At 41.6% G+C, this 13,453-nt stretch overlaps 1 pseudogene; it reads left to right on the top strand.

Moving 5' to 3' along the window:
* The first annotated feature begins 2,599 nt into the window (after positions 1–2,599).
* On the top strand, positions 2,600–8,648 carry LOC121550090 (annotated as a pseudogene).
* Positions 8,649–13,453: the final 4,805 nt, after the last annotated feature.

The raw sequence follows: 13,453 nt of genomic DNA, 5'->3' as shown, positions 1-13,453 counted from the left end.
TACATAAGTATTCAGAACCTTTCCTATGAGACTCGAAATTTAGCTCAGGTGCATCCTGTTTCCATTGATCATCCTTCAGATGTTTCTACAACTTGATTGGAGTCCACCTGTGGTAAATTCAATTGATTGGACATGATTTGGAAAGGCACACACCTGTCTATATAAGGTCCCACAGTTGACAGTGCATGTCAGAGCAAAAACCAATGAGGTCGAAGGAATTGTCCATAGATCTCCGAGACAGGATTGTGTCGAGGCACAGATCTGGGGAAGGGTACCAAAACATTTCTGCAGCATTGAAAGTCCCCAAGAACACAGTGGCCTTCATCATTCTTAAATGGAAGAAATTTGGAACCACCAAGAATCTTCCTAGAGCTGGCCGCCCGGCCAAACTGAGCAATCCGGGGAGAAGGGCCTTGGTCAGGGAGGTGACCAAGAACCCGATGGTCACTCTGACAGAGCTCCAGAGTTCCTCTGTGGAGATGGGAGAACCTTCCAGAAGGACAACCATCTCTGCAGCAGTCCACCAATCAGACCTTTATGGTAGAGTGGCCAGATGGAAGCCACTCCTCTGTAAAAAGCACATGACAGCCCGCTTGGAGTTTGCCAAAAGGCACCTAAAGGACTCTCAGACCATGAGAAACAAGATTCTCTGGTCTGATGAAACCAAGATTGAACTCTTTGGCCTGAATGCCAAGCGTCACGTCTGGAGATAAATATAGAGATTTATCAACATAGATAGACACATACAGAGAGGCTTCAAATGAGTCTGTTCCCCTTGTCTGGTAATGTGAATGATGATTTGAATTGTACTCCTCATCACAGAGGATATACCCAGAGTGTGCCATTGTCTTATGAGGGGATTTGGTCATCTAAACAAGTATCCTCTCATTTCAATGTAATTAGGTTGGGAGATTTTGATAACCGTTTGTTGGAGTCTGAGTGAATGTTGAGGTTTGGGGCATACAGTATGAGATACGATACACAGTCGATGGAGACTGGCTGAAAAGCGCTGACCGTATTTGTACATATTTTTCCTGAACTTTCTTATTGCTTTTAAAAATGCTTTGATTCACGAGAGCAATGGTGAGTAAGATTTCCAGTTAATTTATGTTATGGAACATAAACTTGGTTTGATACTATTATTCTTTAGAAGTCCTATTTGTGTAGAGAGAGAGAGAGAGAGAGAGAGAGAGAGAGAGAGAGAGAGAGAGAGAGAGAGAGAGAGAGAGAGAGAGAGAGAGAGAGAGAGAGAGAGAGAGAGAGAGAGAGAGAGAGAGAGAGAGAGAGAGAGAGAGAGAGAGAGAGAGAGAGAGAGAAGAGAGAGAGAGAGAGAGAGAGAGAGAGAGAGAGAGAGAGAGAGAGAGAGAGAGAGAGAGAGAGAGAGAGAGAGAGAGAGAGAGACACTGACACTGACACTGACTGACTATGTGTTCAGGCCAGGGTCACTGTTAAGCTATCTCCTCTGCCCTCTCCTGTCCCTCTCTCTCTCTCTCTCTGCCGCTATTTCGGAGGCTTGGCATAGTGGCATACCCCCACTGGGCGGCCAGATGATCAAAGCCCTAAAGCTCAGTCCTCCTGAGCACCCAGGCCCTGTCACATAACCCACATTCCCACAATCCTCTTCTCTCCCTAGCCGGTTATTATGTCTGTAATAAATGCAAACCCTCTCCTCGGCCCTCTCTCACACTGACATTTCATCTGGTGACAATGGATAATATCTTTACACCACATGGCTTCTTTCACTCCACATCCTGAGATGCTGTCGCCGGATTCGTCGGGTGGGCAGGCGGTTTTATTTAAGCTACATCCAGAATGTAACATTAGCCTCTTGCAGGAACAAACACTTCTCATGTTAGAGTTGACCTAGGCCTTGTCCCATAGTATAATCTTATGGTATAAACATGATTTAAAATGTCTATATACACTGTAGATAAAGTTATTATATGTGTATTATGGTAAGTATATAAATATAGTATTACTGAGCTGAGGTGTATTGTCAAAACACTGTTGGACAGAGAAGATACGGTCTAAATGGATCTGAGAGCTTGTATTATAGCCCCTAAGTGATAGAAGAGGCACCATGGGTTTTGTTCATTGTTTTTGCTCCTTTATTGATCGTCTGAATGATATAACCCTAACACTCTCAGTATGTGGCTGGTCTGAAAGGGCCAGTAGAGACCTGAAGAATCAATGGGCTGGGTGACCCAGGAGAGGGTTAGGATGAGGGGGATCAGATCAGACGGCCAGAGGGCATCAGCTGTGTACAACTGAGGGGCAAAGCAGTGGAATGGAAAGCATACAAACATGGAAATAGAGGGGGGAGGGGGGGGGAGTATCCCACATGAGTATCCCACATGAGTATCCCACATGAGTATCCCACATGAGTATCCTGGGAGCAAACACCATATTAAAAAAAGGTTACCATGGTTTCACTGAGTAACATATTTTATTAAACAGTCCTATCTTAAACCTAATGGCATCCATTCATAAGGTCACTGCCCTGAGCCATGCAATAACTGATCAGACTATATGCCCCCTACCGGTCTCTCTCAGACCTTTAACTCTGGCCTTTTTCATGAGTCATGGTTGCAGTGTTATAACCGTCTCAGTATTTCTGGGCAGTCCTCCAGCGTCAGAAGACAGACAGCGTCAGTCAAGTTTTCAAAACAACATGAGTGTGATGCTGGGGGAGAATAAGAAAACCACGGTAAGGAAATGGTTCATCTTGTGTGCTAATGAACTCATATTGTTTGGAATGTATGACGTACAGTACAGAGGCCGGTATGGTCAACTGTCTGTTACATTTCTTAGTTGATTCATATATTTTGTATTACAGCCATGTTAAATATTGTTATTTTTCTTGCCAGTATAGTACGTAGTACTAATGTTTTCAATTTCAATTATTCAAAATGCAAATTTTGTCATCCAGTACAAGAGAAACTGAGAAAAACTGAAAATATTTCAAGAGAAAAGCATGATAAGCCATTTTAACCGCTAATTCTGTTTCTATTGGACTAAATGACACAGATGGCTTCGACTGTGGCAGAGAGAGCCATTGGGGCTATCATTGGAGCAGCTGTGGCAGACGCAGCAGGTAATTTCATGGGACTGATATATTTTCATTAACAGCAATATCCCAATAAGATACTGCAGCACTGGCTCAAACATAGCTCTGATGTAATGTCTTGGTGTCAATCAGTATGAGACATCTGCACAGCTGCACATCTGCCACTGATGATATGGAGAGTATAAAAGGGTGTTACCCTACACTGACTTCTCAACAAAGTTAAACAACAGTGTTATAAAATCAATAATGTTCTATTAGAATGAAAGTACATATAACCAATGTCATATGGATTGATTAACATTGCACTCTTGCTATATGTAATATTACAAGCCATACACATACAGTATGGCAATTAATGATCTAGACAGTCCACTGGCCGTAAAAACGTTCGAGAATTGGAAAGTGTCCAATATCATTATCTCTAATAACCACAATACATAACGCATACTGAAGACTGAATATTATGACAGGGAAGTGGAGTGGAACCAAGCTGATGAAACACCTATTTATGGTTGTAGATACTTTATAATACATCCACAGGAAATAAGGGTTAAAGACTATAACAATGACTCAATACATACAACTAAGGCTACACTATCAGTCCAGTAACTTTCTATTTTCTATGTACCCCACCCTAACAGCCCAGCCCATGCATTGGATTTACAACCCAGAGCGACTGAAGGAGGTTCTGTCAGATCTGGAACCGTGTCCAGAGTTCCGCCCTCAGTCTGCTAACCCGTTCTACCGCAGAGAGACCGGAGAGCAGAGTTGCTACGGAGACCAGGCCTACGTACTGCTAGAGTCGCTCAGCCAATGTGGAGGTAGCATACTGACCCCCAATAGGACAAATATCCAATGGCCTAATGTCTTGCTAAATAAAGAACATGTCGACTTTGTTTTATCGTGTTCACTCCATGAATGATATAGTATATATTAATATGCTCTATGTGTTTGTTTGTATTCACTAGATGTGAACGTGGAGGACTTGACCAAGCGCATCTACAAGTTCTTTGGCCCAGACACTGTGTATGATCTTCCTCTCAATAACCCATACAGACAAAAGAACGGTAGGCAACCAATCAGCAGTCATTTCCTGTGTGTGTATAAACTGTTGCTTTTCTGTGCCCCATCATCTGACCAAAGACAAGAGAAACAGTATAAAAAAATGCTAATAATTTAATAGACATCTGGTCCCATAGAGGGGTAGAGGGGTAGAGTGGTACTGTGTTCTGTCAGTTTTTGATAACACCGAGTTCTGTTTTCCCCTTTGGTAACTTATCCCCTTCTGAAAAAACTGTTCCGGACAATGACACTTTCCTATCATGAAGCCAGGGTTTTTAAACTATTCTCCACAGTATGGTTATTCAGCTGTTTATGAACATGTATATTTTTTTCAGTCAGCTAAAGCTGTTCACTCTCAATTGAAATGTTAAGGTCCTAAAGCTGTCCTCCCCATCGATGGCCCTTGGAGACACGCAAGCCTCAAAGCCTTCATGAGGAATGTGGATGCAGGCAAAGAAGAGACAGGTACAGTAACATACAGATCACCAGCTGAAAGGAAGCACGTCTGTCCTGGGTTAATTTATTATGAGTTACATTTAGACAAAACCTGTTTGAAAAAAGTACAAGCCGTCAAATCGTTGATTCCTTCTGTCCTTGATTCCTCAACTCCTCACCTCCCTCTCAAGGCGCATTGGAGGATGGGCTCTAAGGTCCCTCCCCTTAGACCTCCTCCTCCAATGAGCTTTGAGAGGAAGGTGAGGAATTGAGGGAAGCAAAGATTTTACTTTTTCGCTCTCCATTTCAGGATGTGATGTGGACTGTCAGATGGACGGGGTCACCAAGATGGCTCCCGTTGTGGCGATGTTCGCTGGGAAGCCGGAGATGTTGGAGAAGGTGGAGACGGCCATACGTGTCACCCAGAACAACGATATGTGTGTGGCAATGACACTGGCTGCAGCAAGGTACTGTAGACCTATAGAGCAGAAAATGGCTCTTAATGCATAAAGGCCTCATAAATTGTGTAATTTATCTCATTACTCACACCCATTAACATGCTTCATAACACAATCAATGCTATATTGACTATGGTTATGGTAGGTACAATTTATGAAATTATGCCATATCTACACTGAGCAAAAAATATAAACACAACATGTAAAGAGTTGGTCCCATGTTTCTTGAGCCGAAATAAAATATCCAAGAAATGTTCCATTCGCACAAAAAAGCTTATTTCTCTCAAATTTTGAGTACAAATTTGTTTACATCCCTGTTAGTGAGCATTTATCCTTTGCCAAGATAATCCATCCACCTGACAGGTGTGGTATATCAAGAAGCTGATTAAACAGCATGATCATTACACAGGTGCACCTTGTGCAGTAAAAGGCCACTCTAAAATTTGCAGTTTTGTCACACAACACAATGCCACAGATGTCTCAAGTTTTGAGGGAGTGTGCAATTGGCATGCTGACTGCAGGAATGTCCACCAGAGCTGTTGCCAAATAATTTTATGTTAATTTATCTTCCATAAACCGCCTCCAACATCGTTTTAGACAATTTGGCAGTACGTCCATCTGGCCTCACAACCACAGACCACGTGTATGGCGTCGTGTGGGTGAGCGGTTTGCTGATGTCAGCATTGTGAACAGAGTGCCGCATGGTGGCGGTGGGGTTATGGTATGGGCAGGCATAAGCTATGGACAATGAACACAATTGCATTTTATCAATGTCAATTTGAAAGCACAGAGATACTCTGACGAGATCCTGAGGCCCATTGTCGTGCCATTCATCTGCCATCACCTCATTTTCCGCATGATAATGCATGGCACCATGTCGCAAGGATCTGTACACAATTCCTGGAAGCTGAAATTGTCCCAGTTCTTCCATGGCCTGCATACTCACCAGACATGTCACCCATTGAGCACATTTGGGATGCTCTGGATCGATGTGTACGACAGCGTGTTCCAGTTCCCGCCAATATCCAGCAACTTCGCACAGCCATTTAAGAGGAGTGGGACAGCATTTCACAGGCCACAATCAACAGCCTCATCAACTCTATGCGAAGGAGATGTGTCGAGCTGCATGAGGCAAATGGTGGTCACACCAGAGACTGACTGGTTTTCTGATCCACGCCCCTACCTTCTTTTTTTAAGGTATCTGTGACCAACAGATGCATATCTGTATTCCCAGTCATAGATTAGGGCCTAATCAATTTATTTCAATTGTCTGATTTCCTTATATGAACTGTAACTCAGTAAAATCTTTGAAATTGTTGCATGTTGCGTTTATATTTTTGTTCAGTATACATTTCTTGACAGGTTCCTGGAGCATTTCATCCTGAATGGTTCTGACCCCAATGCTCTGGACTCAGTGTTGGCCCAGCTCAACGACCCAAACAGAAACAACCCTCAGGATCTGGACAGGGCTGTTATTGGTACGACTCTAATGCCACTCCCGCTTATAAACATTCACCATCTTTCTGCTCATGCATTATTAGGGCTTCATCCCAAATGGCACCCTATTCCATATGTACTGGCCCCCTTTGGACCAGGGCTCATAGAGCTCTGGTCAAAAGTAGTGCACTATTTTGGGAATAGGGTGCCATTTGATGTGCAGCCTTGGTGATAAGGATAGAGATAGGATGTACATCTCAACTGATTTATTTTAATAATTTCCTATGAGCGCAAGATCATACATATTGTATATTATCTATTAATACAATGGTGGGAACAGCCGAATCTCAGCCAGTCAAAACCTAAAAGGTAACACAAGACTGTAAAATGTAAATGTACATAAAATCTTGAGTGGCAGGTTAATGAAGGAAATATAATTTTCCCCCAAGGTATGGTAATAAATAATGCATATTGGAATTGTTAAATGTTGCATTTCACTCTGCCTTTCATCATTGCAGCACATATCTATCAGGTGAAGGACAACTTAGCCAAGCATTCCCCAGAGCTGATACCTGCTGTGTTCACTAACACATGAGGTAGGTCCCACACACACACACTAGGTAGGTGGTGTCGCCAGCACGGCTGTGGCAGCAGCAGGGTCCAGTCTGTCGACTTGGCACCGTAACCACACCATCCCAGTCAGCACATCCGTTAGCTAGTTAGTTAGTTAGCCCTGGTCTAAGAAGGTGCTTTCTTTCTCTGTAGTCTTTGATCATTAATGAACCTGTCCTTTTATTTCCCTCCCGTCTGAAGTGGGAGACGGGACCTCCTGCACCTTTGAAGCTAAAACACATGTTAGGATGTGTGTAACTAATGTTGGTGTATTCCCCCCTTCCCTTCTCAATTCAAAAGGATTTATTGACATGGAAAATATAACCACATACATCGCCCAAGAAAACTTAAGAAATATATTGAATCATTGATGACATGAATAAATAGTATGAAGACAATTACTTCTCTGTATCTCCCTCTTGGTCCTTATCTGTGTCTGTGGTTCCTATCCCCAGCCTTGCCAGGTGCATTCCAGGGAGCGCTACACGGGGTCCTGACACTGAGCCAGCTGGAGGAGGCAGTCAGGGGAACCATGCGCTGCGGGGGATGCACCGCCAGTAGGGCCTCATTCATAGGGGCCTGTTTTGGAGCACAGGTTGGAGCGAAACCCTACATTTACATTTTGGTCATTTAGCAGGCGTTCTTATCCAGAGCAACTTACAGTCAGTTATACTGTATGGCCCATGCAAATATTATCAAAATATAGAACTTTTATTAATCAGAAGTAGCTAGCTAGTATTTCAAGTAGCTCGTATTTACATAGTTGTTACATGGCCATTCGATTGTAAGACATTCCACACAGTCGGATATTCAAATCTAATCATTCAAGTTATTTGTTCTATAAGTAAACCTTCATCCAATTTATAAACGTCGACTATAAGTTGTAGCCTATATAATGAGTAAGCAATAAAAACACTTTTATTGAAATTTGTATTGGTCTATCTGGATCCCCTGTCCATAGTTTCAGCCTGGGTAATGAGTTTGACCTCGGATGGATTGCTTTGTGTCTGCTCTGAAGGCTCAGCATTTTATATACTGTAGTCTTTATCTGTTCCTCCTGCCTTGTCTTTCCAGACTGGTGTTCAGGGAATCCCAGAGTCTTGGAAGAACAGGACCCTCAGATATCCTATGCTGCTGGGACTGGCTAAGAGAGTTGTAGACTCACAGTAAGCCTAAATTTGGCACATCGCTTTAAAGGCAGTTATGCAAATGTATATTACTAAATTAGTGTCTTCCTAAGGCTGATTTAACATAACCAGTCCAACATATTATTAGGGAATATGAATTATGTATTGGTGATGTAATTTATTTTACAACTGCTTTGTAAGGCCATTTTATAAAACAGTTGTACTTTGACAAAGCAGTTTATGAAAGTTACATTCTAAAGCAACATTTGATGGAAGTAACTTGAGCCTTGTTGCTCTGTCAAAGCTGCAGTATGTTGCAAAAGGATGAGTATATGAAATATGGAATATTCTTGTCATGTATACATTAGGATTAAAAGAGGAAGGTTAATTGTGAACCATTTTTGAAGTAACTGAGTATGTAAAATGAATAAACACATCATATAAACTAAATGAGGAAAATTGCAAATAGCATTTGTGTGTTGCAGTGTTTGCATGTATAGGAAATTATTAACTTATCACATAATGCAGTTGTTTACTTCACCTTAGCTACAGCTCTGAAATACTGTCTCAACGGTTTTGGGTGGTGTTTGAGTTTAAATAACCTCTGCTCCGGTTAGAGAAACTGAGGGCTTGCAATAATTTGAAGAACAGAAACGTATTTTGCGAAAGAGGAAATGAATTTCAGCAGGTTTCAATACTCTCTCTATCTCTCTCTCTCTCTCTCTGGCATGGGTTCTGTTGAAGTGAAATAACAGAGACACAAAGATTTACCGTGCTGAAACAACTGAAGGGACTGCAACTTATCCCTCCCTCAAAGGAGTTAGTCTGTTTTCTTAAAACTGCTGACTTCCATATTACCATGTTCTCAATTTCTCCTCTGACGATTTTGAATATACTCTATGCAAAAATGAAGCCAATATCTTAATATCTTTGACATGGAGTGCGGTTATGAAAACAGGAATATAAGATGTAATGCAGTGTAAATCCTTTCATTGGTTTCATAGCCTGGCTATAAGATGTGGTGAAAGTTGACTACTAGACGTTATAATTTAGGGCAGTGTGACTGAATTACATTATATGCACTTGTAAAATCATAGATAGTGACTTTGCTAACATCGACTATTACTTATTTATATGGCTGGCATAATTTAAAACAGCAGCATTGCTCTCTCTAACCGGAGGCCATGGCTAGTCAGATCAGCATTCAAAACTACAACCTGTTAATGGCTTATTAAGTTTGCTTAAACTGCGTAGGCCTACATTACAAGAGTTCAGCCTTTAACAATGTATAAATTGAAATCTGTATAAGAGTTGGATAACCATAGGAGACTCAATACCTATGTGTAATGACAAAATAGTGACAGCACATTCTATTTTTAGGCTACTTCTTCTTTATATTTTTCTCTGGTATTGTTTTGTATGTTCACTAGGTGTGTTATGGTAAACTCACTGCTAGTCATCAGTAAACTGAGGCAACACAACACAGCCCTTCCAACAGGAGGAACATCAGTGTATCAATGTGTGTCTATGAGTAATGAGGGGAAGTAATTTGATCCCTCTCACCTACTTCCCCTTACACAGCAGGCACCACAGCAGGTAACCGGCTGTATCGGAGATAATTGTATCCAGACCTTCAAGGTGTCTTATTTTTATTTTTTATTTTATCTGGTCCGTGCACTGTTTTGCAGCATTTCTACAATGACGTGAGAGAATACAGAAATACACTACGGAAAAAGAAGGAACAGCATGTCAGAAATCAGCTCAATGTAATTGAAGAATCCATAGACTCTAACCACTTCTGGGAAAATTGGAAAACACTAAACAAACAACAACACGAAGAGCTATCTATCCAAAACGGAGATGTATGGGTAAACCACTTCTCCAATCTTTTTGGCCCTATAACAGAGAACAAACAGCAAAAAAAATATACATGATCAAATGCAAATCTTCGAATCAACTATTAAAGACTACCAGAACCCACTGGATTCTCCAATTACATTGAATGAACTAAAGGACAAAATACAAACCCTCCAACCCGAAAAGTCCTGTGGTGTTGATGGTATCCTCAATGAAATGATAAAATATACAGACCACAAATTTCAATTAGCTATACTTAAACTCTTTAACATCATCCTTAGCTCTGTCATCTTCCCCAATATTTGGAACCAAGGACTGATCACCCCAATCCACAAAAGTGGAGACAAATTTGACCCCAATAACTACCGTGGGATATGCATCAACAGCAACCTTGGGAAAATCCTCTGCATTATCATTGACAGCAGACTAGTTCATTTCCTCAATGAAAACAATGTACTGAGCAAATGTCAAATTGGCTTTTTACCAAATTACCGTACGACAGACCACGTATTCACCCTGCACACCCTAATTGACAAACAAACAAAACAAAACAAAGGCAAAGTCTTCTCATGCTTTGTTGATTTCAAAAAAGTTTTTGACTCAATTTGGCATGAGGGTCTGCTATACAAATTGATGGAAAGTGGGGTTGGGGGAAAACATACGACATTATAAAATCCATGTACACAAACAACAAGTGTGCGGTTAAAATTGGCAAAAAACACACACATTTCTTTCCACAGGGCCGTGGGGTGAGACAGGGATGCAGTTTAAGCCCCACCCTCTTCAACATATATATCAACGAATTGGCGAGGGCACTAGAACAGTCTGCAGCACCCGGCCTCACCCTACTAGAATCTGAAGTCAAATGTCTTCTGTTTGCTGATGATCTGGTGCTTCTGTCACCAACCAAGGAGGGCCTACAGCAGCACCTAGATCTTCTGCACAGATTCTGTCAGACCTGGGCCCTGACAGTAAATCTCAGTAAGACAAAAATAATGGTGTTCCAAAAAAGGTCCAGTTGCCAGGACCACAAATACAAATTCCATCTAGACACCGTTGCCCTAGAGCACACAAAAAACTATACATACCTCGGCCTAAACATCATCGCATCAGGTAACTTCCACAAAGCTGTGAACGATCTGAGAGACAAGGCAAGAAGGGCCTTCTATGCCATCAAAAGGAACATAAAATTTGACATACCAATTAGGATCTGGCTAAAAATACTTGAATCAGTTATAGAACCCATTGCCCTTTATGGTTCTGAGGTCTGGGGTCCGCTTACCAACCAAGAATTCACAAAATGGGACAAACACCAAATTGAGACTCTGCATGCAGAATTCTGCAAAAACATCCTCCGTGTACAACATAAAACACCAAATAATGCATGCAGAGCAGAATTAGGCCAATACCCGCTAATTATCAAAATCCAGAAAAGAGCCGTTAAATTCTATAACCACTTAAAAGGAAGCGATTCCCAAACCTTCCATAACAAAGCCATCACCTACAGAGAGATGAACTTGGAGAAGAGTCCCCTAAGTAAGCTTGTCCTGGGGCTCTGTTCACAAACACAAACAGACCCCACACAGCCCCAGGACAACAACAACAACAACAACACAATTAGACCCAACCAAATCATGAGAAAACAAAAAGAGAATTACTTGACACATTGGAAAGAACAAACAAAAAAACAGAGCAAACTAGAATGCTTTTTGGCCCTAAACAGAGAGTACACAGTGGCAGAATACCTGACCACTGTGACTGACCCAAACTTAAGGAAAGCTTTGACTATGTACAGACTCAGTGAGCATAGCCTTGCTATTGAGAAAGGCCGCCATAGGCAGACCTGGCTCTCAAGAGAAGACAGGCTATGTGCACACTTCCCACAAAATGAGGTGGAAACTGAGCTGCACTTCCTAACCTCCTGCCAAATGTATGACCATATTAGAGACACATATTTCCCTCAGATTACAGCGATCCACAAAGAATTTGAAAACAAACCCAATTTTGATAAACTCCCTTATCTACTGGGTGAAAAACCACAGTGTGCTATCACAGCTGCAAGATTTGTGACCTGTTGCCACAAGAAAAGGGCAACCAGTGAAGAACAAACACCATTGTAAATACAACCCATATTTATGTTTATTTATTTTCCCATTTGTACTTTAACTATTTGCACATTGTTACAACACTGTATATATACATAATATGACATTTGAAATGTCTTTATTCTTTTGAAACTTCTGAGTGTAATGTTTACTGTTAATATTTATTGTTTATTTCACTTTTGTTTACTATCTACTTCACTTGCTTTGGCAATGTTAACACACGTTTCCCATGCCAATAAAGCCCTTAAATTGAATGAGAGAGAGAGAGATGAGAGAGAGATGAGAGAGAGAGAGAAATATATCGTTCATCTGATGCATTGTGTTCAGTCAGTCTACACAAAGTGTTCAGATTACATTTCAAGCTCTGAGTTCCCTACAAAGTCAACTGATCTCAAGTTGTAACATCTGACATGGGGGAGTTTCCCTTTCCTGTCTCCCTGGCGACAGACATACTGTAGAGATGGTCTCCAGGCTTTATCAGCTGTGTGGCAGAAGGCCTCTGCTGTGCCAGCGTGTCAGAGAGAGGAGACCCCGCCCATATATTGAAGAGACTCTGCCCAGAGGTATGTGTGTAGGCTAGGCTTCAGATTCCACCACCAAACACTGTAAAAGATGAAAGGGGAAACAAAACAGCCGACTACAGCCCAGACCAGACTCACACTAATGAGAAACAGATCACACTCTGCATTGCATGGCCACTCTCTGCTTCACAGTGCAGGAGATTGTAGACTGATATCCTATCTACAGTATGTGTCATTTTGAACACTATGACTGAAAGTGACCACTGCAATGGTCTTGAGCAGTAGTTGAAGTAGTGAGCTGGTGCCGACCAACCGGCCTGCCCCCCTAATTGTTTGGTAATGAAGTAGCCTACCATCCAGCAGCTGTAAAATATGAACTAGTAAACAAACCACTGGCACCTTCTACATTTCACTTCAAGCGCTAGTCGTGACAGCACCAGAGAAATAATCTCTGACTGCTCAAATTAGAATGGCTAGGCTATAGCACAATGCATGTCACTGACTGTATATGAAAAAGTATGAAAATATATGCACTCACTACTGTAAGTCGCGCAGGATAAGAGCGTCTCCTAAATGACTAAAATGTAAATGTATACCCCATGCATTGAAAAGTGCCTCCACAACATCAAGACCCTCAGAACAATATTAAGAAGTAAAATCAGTGCAAAAGCTTAGCCCTGAACACATAGCGCTGGTTTCCAAGCGCAAGAATAAGGCTAGTCCTGGACTAAAAAGCGCTTTCAATGGATATGTTCCAATTAAGCATGTTTTT

Source organism: Coregonus clupeaformis, chromosome 34 (assembly GCF_020615455.1).
Source record: "Coregonus clupeaformis isolate EN_2021a chromosome 34, ASM2061545v1, whole genome shotgun sequence".
Taxonomy (NCBI): Eukaryota; Metazoa; Chordata; class Actinopteri; order Salmoniformes; family Salmonidae; genus Coregonus; species Coregonus clupeaformis.
Note: the sequence above shows the minus strand (reverse complement) of the source record. Positions and strands in the feature narration are given on the sequence as shown.